The sequence below is a fragment of the Martes martes genome (assembly GCF_963455335.1).
Source record: "Martes martes genome assembly, chromosome: 16".
NCBI lineage: Eukaryota > Metazoa > Chordata > Mammalia > Carnivora > Mustelidae > Martes > Martes martes.
In genome coordinates, this window is record NC_137904.1 from 49,270,724 (window position 1) to 49,283,315 (window position 12,592).

Genomic DNA, 12,592 nt, shown 5'->3' on the forward strand with positions numbered 1-12,592 from the left:
AGCACATAACTGTACTTTTTAAGGGGTACTTCTTGTTTTCATCTTTACTGAAATACAATTGGCATATAACATTGTATAAGTTTAAGTACAACCTGTTGATTTGACATACTTGCATATTGCAAAATGATTACTGCCATAGCTAACACCTCTGCGACATTACATAATTATCTTTTTTTTATGGTGAAAACATTTAAGATCTACTCTTAGGAACTTTCAAGTATATAATACAGTGTTGTTAACTATAATCACCATTCTGTATTATATTCTCAGAATTTATTCACACTAGAAATGGGAGTTTATACCCTTTACCTAACATCTCTCCATTTCCCCAGCTCCTCCCTCAGCCCATGACAATGACCATTCTACTCTGTTTCTATGAACTCAGTGTTTGCTTTTGTTATTTTTTAAAGCTTTATTTATTTGAGAGCAGGGAAGGGCAGAAAGGGAAGGAGAGAGAGTCTTAAGCAGACTCCACACTGAGCTCAATCCCACCACCCTGAGATTATAACCTGAGTCGAAACCAAGAGTCAAATGCTCAACCAAAAGTGGTACCCACACACCCTGAGTTCAGCATTTTTAAATTCCACATATAAGTGATATCATACAGTATTAGTCTCTCTCCATCTAACTTATTTCACTTACCATAATACCCTCAAAGTTTATCCATGTTGTAACAAATGGCAAGATTTCCTTCTTTCTCATGGCTGAGTAATTTTCTATTGTATATAATATACCACATCTTCTTTACCCATTCATCCACTGACAGACATATAACTTAACTATTGTGATTAACATTACAGTGAACATGGGAGTATAGATATCTTTTTGAATCCTATTTCAAAGTAGGCTTTTAAATTTTATGCTGTGTTATGGGATTAATGGATCATATGGTAGTTCTATTTTTAATTTCTTAAGGAACCTCTATTCTGTTTTCCACAATGACTGCACCAATTTATATTCCCTTCAACAATGAGCAAGGTTTTCCTCTCCTCCACATCCCCACCAGCATTTGTTATCTCTTATCTTTCTGATGAGAACCATTCTAACAAGTTTGAAGTGATATCTCATTGTGGTTTTAATTTGCATTTCCCTGATAATGAGTGATATTGAACACCTTTTCATGTACCTGTTGGCCACTTGTGTGTGTTCTTTGGAAATATGGCTATTCAGTTCTTCTACCCATCCTTTAATTGGATTGGGGGGTGGGGCAAGTTTGCTATTGAGTGTATGAATTCCTTATATGTTTTGATCTCAATCCCTTATCAGATATATGGTTTGCAAATATTTTCTCTCATTTTATAAGTTGCACTTTCACTTTATTGATTGTTTCTGTTGCTGTACAGAAGACTTTTTGTTTGGTATAGTCCCACTTACTAATTTTTTCTTTTGTTGCTTGTGCTTTTGGTGTCATAACTAAAAGGATAACTCAAGACTCATGTCAAGAAGCTATGTTTTCCTCTGGAAATTTTATTGCTTGGGGTCCTACATTTAAGTTTTTCATTCAAGTTCATGTTTTTGAGTGGTATAAGATAGTGGGACAATTTCATTCTTTTGCCTGTGGTTATCCAGTTTTCCCAACACCATTGAAGAGACTGTCCTTTCCCTATTGAGTATTCTTGGCTGCCTCGTTAATTGTTGACTGTATATGCGGGGTTTTATTTCTGGGCTCTTGATTATGTTCTGTTGGCCCATGTATCTACTTTTATACTGTGCCATACTGTTTGATTAACTTTGTAGTATAGTTTGAGGGGGAGGAGTTAAGATGGTGGAAGATTAGGGAGTCCTTAAGCATGTCTCATCCCTCAAATATGGCTAGATAGTTATCAGATCATTCTGAATACCCAAGAAAATCAATCAGAGGTCTAAGAGGATGAAAACTACAAGTCTACAAGCAAAAAAGTGACCACCTTTTGGAAGATTCTTTTAACAAGCAGACCAAAACACAAGCAGAATCTAGTTTTGTTGTTGTTGTTGGGGTTTTTTTATTTTGTCTTTTTCTTTCTTCTTATCTTTTCTGGACAAAATGATGAGATGGAGAAATTCACCCCAAAAGAAAGTACAGGAGGTAGTACAACCAGGGATTTAATCAGTATAGATATAAGTAAGATGTCTTAACTAGAATTTAAAACAATGATTATAAGGATATTAGCCAGGCTTAAAAAAAGCATAGAAGACACTAGAGAGACCCTTACTGCAGAGATAAAAGAACTAAAATCTAGTCAGGCCGAAATTTAAAATGCTATAACCAAGATGCAATCCCAAGTGGAGGCCATAAAAGTGAAGATGGACAAAGCAGAAGAGCAAATCAGTAATATAGAAGATAAAATTATGGGGGAAAATGAAGCTGAAAAGAAGAGGTAAACAAAGACAATGACCACAAAGGTAGACTTAGGGAACTCAGTGACTTATTAAAATGTATTAACATATGTACCATAGGAGTCCCAGAAGATGAAAAGAGAGAAAGGGGGACACAAGGTTTATTTGCACAAATTATCACTGAAAACTTCCCTAGCCTGAGGAAGGACACAAACAACAAAATCCAAAAAGCACAGAGAACACCTATTAAATTCAACAAAAGCCGATCATTGCCATCAAATTCACAAAATACACAGATAAGGAAAGACTCCCGAAAGCAGCAAGAGAAAATGACTTTAACCTACAAGGGAAGACAGGACAGATTTGCAGCATATCTGTCTACTGAAAGCTGGCAGGGCAGAAAAGAGTGGAAGGAAATGTTCAATGTGCTGAATGGGGAAAATAGGCAGCCAAGAATTCTGAACGAGCAAGACTGTCATTCAGAATAGAAAGAAAGAGTTTCCGAAACAAACAAAAACTAAAGGAGTTTGTGACCACTAAACCAGCCCTGCAAGAAATTTTAAGGGGGACTCTCTAGGGTGAAAATAAAAAGACCAATAGCAACAAAGACTAGAAAGGACCAGAAAACATCACCAGAAACACCAGCTCTACAGTTAACACAATGGCACTAAATTCATATCTTTCAATAATCACTCTATAGTATCATTTGAAATCAAGAAGGGTAATGCCTCCAGCTTTGTTCTTTCTCAGTATTGCTTTGACTATTCAGGGTCTTTTGTTGTTCCATATAAACTTAAGAATTTTTTTCCTATGTCTGTGAGAAACTACCATTGGAATTTTTATAGGAATTCAATTGAATCTGTAAATAACTTTTGATAATACAGACATTTTAACAATATTAATTTTTCTGACCCATGAATGTGAGCTATATTTCCATTTGGTTTTTTTTTTTCAATTTCTCTCATCATGGTTTTATAGTTTTCATTGTATAGATCTTTCACCTCCTTATTTAAATTTATTTCCAAGTATTTTGTTGTTTTTTTTATGCCATTGTGAGTGGTATTGTTTTCTTTATATCTTTTTAAGATATAAAGTTTATAGAAATGCAACTGATTTCTGTATGCTGATTTTGTATCCTGCAACTCTACTGAATTCATTGATTAGTTCTGACAGTTTTTTGGTGGAGTCTTTAGGATTTTCTACATTTAAGATATATCATCTGCAAACAAAGACAATTATGCTTCTTCCTTTCCTATTTGGATGTCTTTTTTTTTTTTTTCTTGTCTGATTGCTCTGGCTTAGACTTCTAGTCCTATGTTGAATAGGAGTGGTGAGAATGGGTGCTCTTTGTTCATAGGCTTATTTTTTTTTAATAGGCTTTTCTTTCTCCCTTCAAACTAGGGGGTTAAGTGAGTATTTTTTACTGAAACAGTAAAGCTAGATATTGTTTCATGAACCTTCATAATCAAGTGTGTGTGTGTGTGTGTGTGTTTAGAGTTCTTAGTGTGACTTACAGTAAAAATTTTGAAAATCACTGGCTTAGGGGTGCCTGGGTGGCTCAGTGGATTAAGCCTCTGCTTTCGGCTCAGGTCATGATCTCAGGGTCCTGGGATGGAGCCCCGAGTTGGGCTCTCTGCTCAGCAGAAAGCCTGCTCCCCCCGCCCCCGCCTGCCTCTCTGCCTACTTGTGATCTCTCTCTGTCAAATAAATAAATAAAACCTGAAAAAAATCACTGGCTTAAATGATAGTAATATAACAGTTCTATTTTCAAAGTATTGTTCTTTCTACACTCTTCCTAGCTGATTCCATTTAACCATATTATTTAAGATTTCAAATCTTTTATCTCAAACCTATACTTATTTCATGCATTTCAGTCTAGGACAGTGAGGTCTTTTCATGTAGCATAATGGGGGTAAGTATTTGATCAGATACTCTAAAAATCCAATTAGAGTAAGGAATAATAAAAATGATGTATATGTACCATGCATGTTTTCTTTCCATGTAAAAAAAGGGACTACATTTTAACTTAATGTAGCCATACTCTTTGAAGATTTTCTTGTACAAAAATACTCCTTTATCATCTACACTCCCATTTTCATTTTCTCTTAAGTGGAGCAAAGTGCTTTTTTTAGAAGTCGAGCAGAAATTTCTGTCAGAATCCATCTAGATTTTCATTCCTTCCCCAGTCTTTTTACAGTTATTTATCCATACCAAATTCAGCTTTACATATATTTCTCAAATCATTCAAATTTGCTTTTATGGTAATAACTCCCTTTTCCATTTATAGTTCATCAGTTTATATAATGATTAAGTTATCAATTTAATAAGTACAACTCTTTATAAACAAACCTGGAAACAAGTTCAACAACTCAACCCATAGGAACACAAATGTGTTGGCTTACTAAAAGTATAGCTTACTAGATGTAAGTTTAGCATGCCATCAGCATCAGTATGAATGTTTTACAGTAGAAATGATGAATATAGTTCAGGCCATCAGGGTAGTTAAAGGGAGGTCAATTAAGAGATCTCCTATATCAACAAATCTCTGTTGAGATATAGATTTCCCAATGGAAATCTGAATTCAACATATAAAAAGTAAACTATTTTCCCTGTTAAATTCCTAATTCTTTATTTTTTTTTATTTTTCTGCCACTGTTATCCACCCACACTTACCCATGAAATAAATCAGAAATTATCTTTAACTTCTCATGTTCCTTCATTTTTCCTCTTAAATCCTCATCATTCTTTGCTTACACTACTACAGAAGGCTCCTGACTAGTATAACACCCACTGGTCCCATTGCCTTAAATTCATTCTACACACACTCACAAGATGACTTCACTAGAATGAAAAATCTGACCGTGTAATTCTTCCAGTTAAAACCTTTCAGGGACCCTTCACAACTTACATGCATTGAGTCTTACAATATGCCACAGTGTTAGCACTTTTATGATAAATTAATTTATTCATTCATGTGACAATACCTATTGAACACCTAACACCTAGCAGGCTCTGTTTCAGCCTTAGGAATACGGCCATAAATAAAATAAAATTAATGTAAATTTTGTGGAACCAGGATTTTTACCTTTTTCTTTCACTGCTCTATTCCAGCTCCACGCAGTCTAAATCCAAGGTCTAAAATGTTAGCTCCAACCAATCTCTTTCAACTTATCTTTCTACTCCCTACATGGCATTTTTCCCTCAAGCAAAGTTTAAAAGCTTTAGTTTACTACACACTGTGCTCTTCATTGCTCCTTTTCCTGGGATTCTTTGTCTTTCTCCAGTGATAGAAAATAACATAATACCATAAACAATAGTTTTATTTTTATTAACATATAATGTATTATTTGTTTCAGGGGCACAGGTCTGTGATTCATCAGTCTTACACAATTCACAGCACTCACCATAGCACATACCCTCCCCAGTGTCCATCACCTAGGCACCTCATCCCTCCTAACCCCTACCCCTCCAGCAACCCTCAGTTTGTTTTCTGAGATTAAGAGTTTCTTATGGTTTAAACAATGGTTTTAAATGTATACCAATCATGTGTTATCAACCATTCCTAGAGAAACATGGAGTTAGAAATAGAATGAATCCAAAAGACTTGAGAGAACATTTTTCCTAAGATAGACTTTATGATTCAAAGAGTCTTAGTGCCCCTGGCAGATAATAGAGCTATCTATTATTAAAATCCAAGAATTATAAATTTAAGGGCAAGATATAGTGAAAGCTTTCATCTGGGCTCTACTTCATAATTTAAGTATTTTATGCTTTATGCTTTTTTTCGGAGTTTGTATTACCAGTGTCTAAATTTTGTCTTAACTTACAGATAAAGGGAAGGTCAAACTAAATACATTGATGGAAGAATTGAGAACCACTTTAGGTAAGTGAAAAATAACTTAATTCTCTATACTGTTTTAATGATATTTTCCACCATCCCTTTAGTCCCTTGTTAATTTCACCATTTTAACCCTTATTAATTAAACATTTTCATTAATTAACATTAATTAAACATTTCTACCTGCTTTAATAATCTGTGATTTTTTTTTATAATCTGTGCTTTTGCAAAAGAGGTACTAGGTCTTTGCATAAGACAGAAAATTTCAAGATTTAGGTTATAACTGAGATACTATATGTAGCCATAATTATTTGAATAAGTCATCAACAATATAATTTCTTGGACAGTTATATTAGCCTTACATTATTATATGTAGTATTTTCTTCTAACATTATAAAGACATGCCTTTTATTATAAGTAACAGACAATGTTATATTTTTAAGTCTGATATTAACTCTGCATAATATAAGAGGTGACCTTAGGTCTTTGTTGTTCTCCTAGCAATGGAAGATGGCACTGTAAAAACACATTTTGTTTTGTTTTTCATAATTTATATTCACTTGATAATAATGTTCTATTATAGCCATGGCAACAAACTTTTCTTAATAATGTGGGAATGTTTTTATTCTTCATTCCACCTTTTGATACTCACTCAACCAAAAGCACAGGAGAGGTCATCAAGAACTGTCCAGACCTTCACTATTATAGATTTTCCTTCAGAGGAGCTATCATCTGAATGTCAAGATAATTTCATCCTGGTTTTGACTTTGAATCATTTGTTTAATTATTTGTTCATACACTGGCTACACAGAAGCATTTAAGACTCTGAAAAGCAGACTTCAAATAGCTGTGAGACAAACAAAACTAGCTGAAGGTATTATAAGAAGGAAATGGAAAGCACTCTAGAATCATGGTCCAATATTTCTCAGGCCTGAAAGAAGACCAGTCCCAATAATGCCTTAAGTCTATTTTACATACCCAAGTTGTCTTTTTTAGATAAATTAGATCTGTAGTGTGGATCGAAATACAATATGCATTATTTAAAAAGGTGCGCACCCTCCTGTAGTTGGTCAAAAGAAAATTCAAAGCAATTCTGTTGTTTATCTAGGAAATTTTAACTGGCTTATTGTACTGAATGATAGGGTGTGAACTATATTATATGCTAAGTCAGTTACAAATTTTTTTATTACTATGGATAAAATACATTATACTTAGGAATCTCTTCCACCAGATATTATTTATTTCCCCAGAAAAGTTTCTATCCCTTTGGACTAAGAAGACAGGATCTACTGAGAACATTGGGAAGCCATGCACAATTCATACACATAAATTTTCTTTTTTTTTTTTTTAAGATTTTATTTATTTATTTGACAGACAGAGATCACAAGCAGGCAGAGAGGTGGGGAGAGAAGCAGGCTCCCTGCTGAGCAGAGAGCCCGATGCGGGGCTTGATCCCAGGACCCTGGGATCATGACCTGAGCCGAAGGCAGAGGCTTTAACCCACTGAGCCACCCAGGCGCCCCTCATACACATAAATTTTCAATTAGTCCTACAGTAATTCTTTAAATTGATTTGCAAGTAAAAGACTGAGTTATAGAGTTAGGATTGTCCTAACTCAAGCAAAGTGATTGTCTCTAGTAAAACTTAAACCTCAATAAGTTATTGGTAGAAGTAAGGGAGATCATGATAGGCTAAGTCAGAAGTGTATAATACTAAATAATAAAAAGAAAAGATATGACAAAAATAATGAATAAAAATACGTGAAAAATACACAAAGCACTGACAATCAGTGTTTTCTTATTCTCACGGACTTGGATGGAAGCTCTCTACTTCATGCAGTTTTCCTTTTGTTCTGAGGATCTTGGATCTTGGGTCAACAGGTGACTTATATGAACCACCTGGTTCCTGGACACTCTGGGGAACCTCAATTTAAGTCTCTAATATAATTTTGCAATTCTCATAATGTCTCTTCCATTTTTCCAGAAGTTTTGGTGTTCAAAATACAGTGAAGTTTTAAATAATGGACAATTATTGTTATACATTTTATAATTATTACTATACATTACATAATTCTTGTATAATCATTAATAATTACAAAAATGAAGAATATTGCCCTATAATTGAACAGATAAGATGGAATGCTCTAAATAGGTAGCAGGATATCCAAAGTTTTTTGGCCAGTATGAGTGCTATGGATTTTTGATGAGAGAGTGTTTCAACCCACCCAGAAAATAAACATAATATTATTAGCATATATTCATAACTCAGAGAGAAGCAACTATATAAAATCCATTTGGATATGCCCAGAGGGTTCCTTAGGGTGTGATTCTAATCCAGGGCTCAAAGTTACAGATTTTCCATAATTATTTTTATTTCAGATGAGGCATGAATTGGTGATACCCTCTAGTATAATATAAAATATCTTAATCAGTGTTTAATAATGTGGAAAATTTGTTCCTATAGTGATGGGTTGTTTTATCTAAGATTCTGGCAAATGTCAATTTGAAATATTATCTGATGCAACCAGGTAGCAATCTTGGCTTTGCCAGATCTTACCCTTACGGATATTATAACCTGACCATTCCAATTATTTCTTTACAAAATTGAGGTCAAATTTTGTGCTTCTATAATGGAATCTTTGAATCTGATCCTATACTTGTTTTTCTTATCTATAAGTGATCCTTCAAAAAGAATGTTAATTTTTTAAAAATGAGAAGATGAACCACAGACTGGCAGGAAATATTTGCAAAACACATATCTGATAAGGGGCTTATATCAAAAATATTCAAAGAATTCTTAAAACTCAACAATAAGGAAACAAACTAATTAAAAAGTGAGCAAAAGCTCTGAATATTCACCTCACCAAAGAAGATACACAGATGGCAGATAAGGATATGAAAAGATGCTCAACATCACATGTCATTAGAGAATTGCAAGTTAAAATAATGAGGGAACACTACACACCTATTAAAATGGCCAGCAAGAGGAATGCAAAATGGTATAGTCACTTTGGAAGACAATATGGCAGTTTCTTACAAGGCTAAACCTACTCTTTTTTTTTTTAAGATTTTATTTATTTATTTGAGAGAGAGAGAGAGAGACAGAGTGAGAGAGCATGAGAGGGGAGGTCAGAGGGAGAAGCAGACTCCCCATGGAGCTGGGAGCCCGATGTGAGACTCGATCCCAAGACTCCGGGATCATGACGGGAGCCGAAGGCAGTCACTCAACCAACTGAGCCACCCAGGCGCCCAAGGCTAAACCTACTCTTATCATAAGATCCAATAATCACAAATTAGGTATTTACCCAAATAAGTTGAAAACATGTGAACACAAAACCTGCACACAAATGTTTGTAGCAGCTTTATTTATAATTGCCAAAATTTTCAAGCAAATAAGATGTCCTTGAATAGAAGAATGGATAAACAAACTGTGATATATCCATATAATGAAATACTATTCAGTGATAAAAAGAAATGAACTATCAATCTGTGGAAAGACATGGAAAAGTCAGTGGTTTCCAGGAGTTTAGGGGGGTGGCATAGGGAGGCATAGGGAGACGAGATATAAGGGCCACAACAGAACTGTAGGTCAGTGAAATTATTCCGTATGTTACCGTAATGGTGACTACATGACATATTGCATTTGTCAAAACCTATACTACTATATGATACAAAGAGTGAACACCAAGGACATAGCTTGGATCAGTAAGAAAAAAAAGATATAGGAAGCTTCTAGAAGAATCCATGTGCAGACTTCCTATGCTCTCCTTATGAGGGGTTACACGTAACATACTTTACTTCCAGCAGCAAAGATGTAGTGACACACGGATGCCCTGGGAAGCCTGTTGGAGTCTCAGTCCCCAAGGTGTTTTATTTAGGGCTATTCACGTAGGCACCCTCTGCCTATCAGCTATCAATATACCAGACTCCCTGAAGAAAAACAGTATTCACCAGAAATCACATTATTTGCACAAGTTTAGGCACAGTGAACTGGCGTTTTCAGTTGGTATTAGAGGAAACATTCTGAAATCCAAGTTCCCAGATACCAGCCAAGTACGAATAGCAAGCAGGCTCTTCTAAAGACAGCAGCCTCAGGCCTGCTATGTTAACTCTTTTCTGCACAGTCTATTTAGTAAGATCTGCTAAAGCATTATCTCTAGTCATTATACCATCTGTTTTACTGTGGGCTTTTTTACCTTTAAGACAGCAGTTTCTTTGAGCAGAATCAAAGCACCAAGTAATAATTACTGTAAAAGTATATCACCTATCATTTAGTTTTACCAATTTGAAATCTCTAGAAAGGGCCATTGTTCAGTCACTTGAACCAACCTTGTATCTGAAGGACTTAGATCTTTCAAGAAAAACTAAACTAATTATTGCATCTTTAACCTACTGTGGTCCCTTTTCACTATTAAGACAAGACCCATCAACAAATAATACTAAGTCAGTGTGGTACTCAAATACCCAAAAGATCTGTTTAGGACATAGACACTTATTGAAATACAGAAATACAATTATGGATATTATAATTATAGTAGTAGAAATCTTCTTCATATCTTTATCTTCTTCATCTTCTTCAATCTTCTCATGATTGAGAGTATTTTACCAATGAATAATAGTATGGAGAGAAAGTAGCAATATTCCATAATTAGTAACCAATTGGTAAAAAAAATTTGGATATTTTCAGTTAACAATAGAGATTATAATTCCATATAGTACCATCAGATTTAAATATGATCTTAATATAAGATTGAAGAAGCTTTGACTAGCAATTTAGAAACTGCAATTGCTCTGAAGCAAGAAGGATATAGCCAAGGCTACTGATTTAAGGGATAAGTTATAATAAGCAATGGGTATTTTATTTATTTTTTAATTTTTAAAAAAATTTTTATTAACATGTAATATATTATTTTCCCCAGGGGTACAGGTCTGTGAATCATCAGGCTTACACATTTCATAGCACTCACCATAGCACATACCCTCCCCAGTGTCCACAACCCATCCACCCCATCCCTCCCACCCACACCCCAACAACCCTCAGTTTGTTTCAGGAGATTAAGAATCTCTTGCAATGAGTCTTTTAATGAATACTATTGATACACTGTGTTAATGCTTCTAAAGTTTGGCCTAACCTCATGCACATCAGAATGAATCAGTCTGACTCCTGTCTTGAAGGATACTCTTCTCAAAACAAAGAATTTCACATAAAGAGCAGTTTGTAGTTTAAAATTATTAAATATATACGGAAATGAAACACTATGAGTAAGATACCTGTCATGAGCAACCTTTAGCAAAATCAGATCAGTGAAGATTTTAATTTTGAAATTATCAGACCAAAAGTTATTAAATAAGCATGCTTAATATAATTTAATAATTAAAAGAGAGGCTTGAGTACATTTGAGTAAAGAGCAAGCAGATTCGATAAAGAACCAAATAGACTTTGAGAAATGAAAATACTAAAAATTTAAAACACTTGAAGATTTTAACAGTGATTTATAAACAGCTAAAGAAACAACTAAGGAACTTAAGAAATTCCAAGGTATATAGCACAGAAAGACAAAGAAATGTGAAATATGAAAGAGAGGTTATGAGACACCAAAGATAGATAAGAAAATCTAACATATATCTAGAATTCCAGGAAGAAAAGACAAAGAGAGCAAGACAGAAGCAATATTTGAAAAGAACTTTCCAGAACAGATAAATAGTGCCAATCTAAAGAAGCTAAGTGACTCCTAAGCAGAATAAATAAGAAGAAATATCCATAATAGACATATACATTTGAAATATGCAATATACCTAATTTATTGATTGAAAGTTTAGGATTCTAGACAATAAGCTTTCAGAGATTCACTTTCCACTGATTTAAACCAAAAGACTTAATTAAACCAAAATTGTTTTTCCTTTCTAAAGTTACAAAAGTATAAAACTATTTATAATAATCAAAAGATTATTTACCATAAAAATAATACAAAACAAAAATTATTGGGGAATCCCAAAGCCCTACTTTTGGAACAATTATAATAAGCATCAACTATGTGCATTTATATGTATATTATATTCATATAAGCATATAATCTATGTACCTTTCTAGACTTATGTGCCTAATATTCTACTGCTCCTAACATTATTATAATTTCAAACTATCAGGAAAACTACCTCCATTTCTATTTTGTGAAGGAAAGACCCAAATTATTATTTGTTTTATTTTTTTATGTATTTATATAATCACTCAAGGTGATAATGAATTTTAATTTTTTGTTTGTTGTAGCATACATGATTTTTAACTACCCATGAAGTTGTCTTAATGGCACATGAGTGAAAATATTGCTAGTTAACAGCATTTGATTGTAATAACTCACTACTCCTGTTTTCTTCCCAAATTCTTCGTCACAATTTCTGTCTTTTCTAGGTGAGCAGATAGATGTCAGTGATGTATATG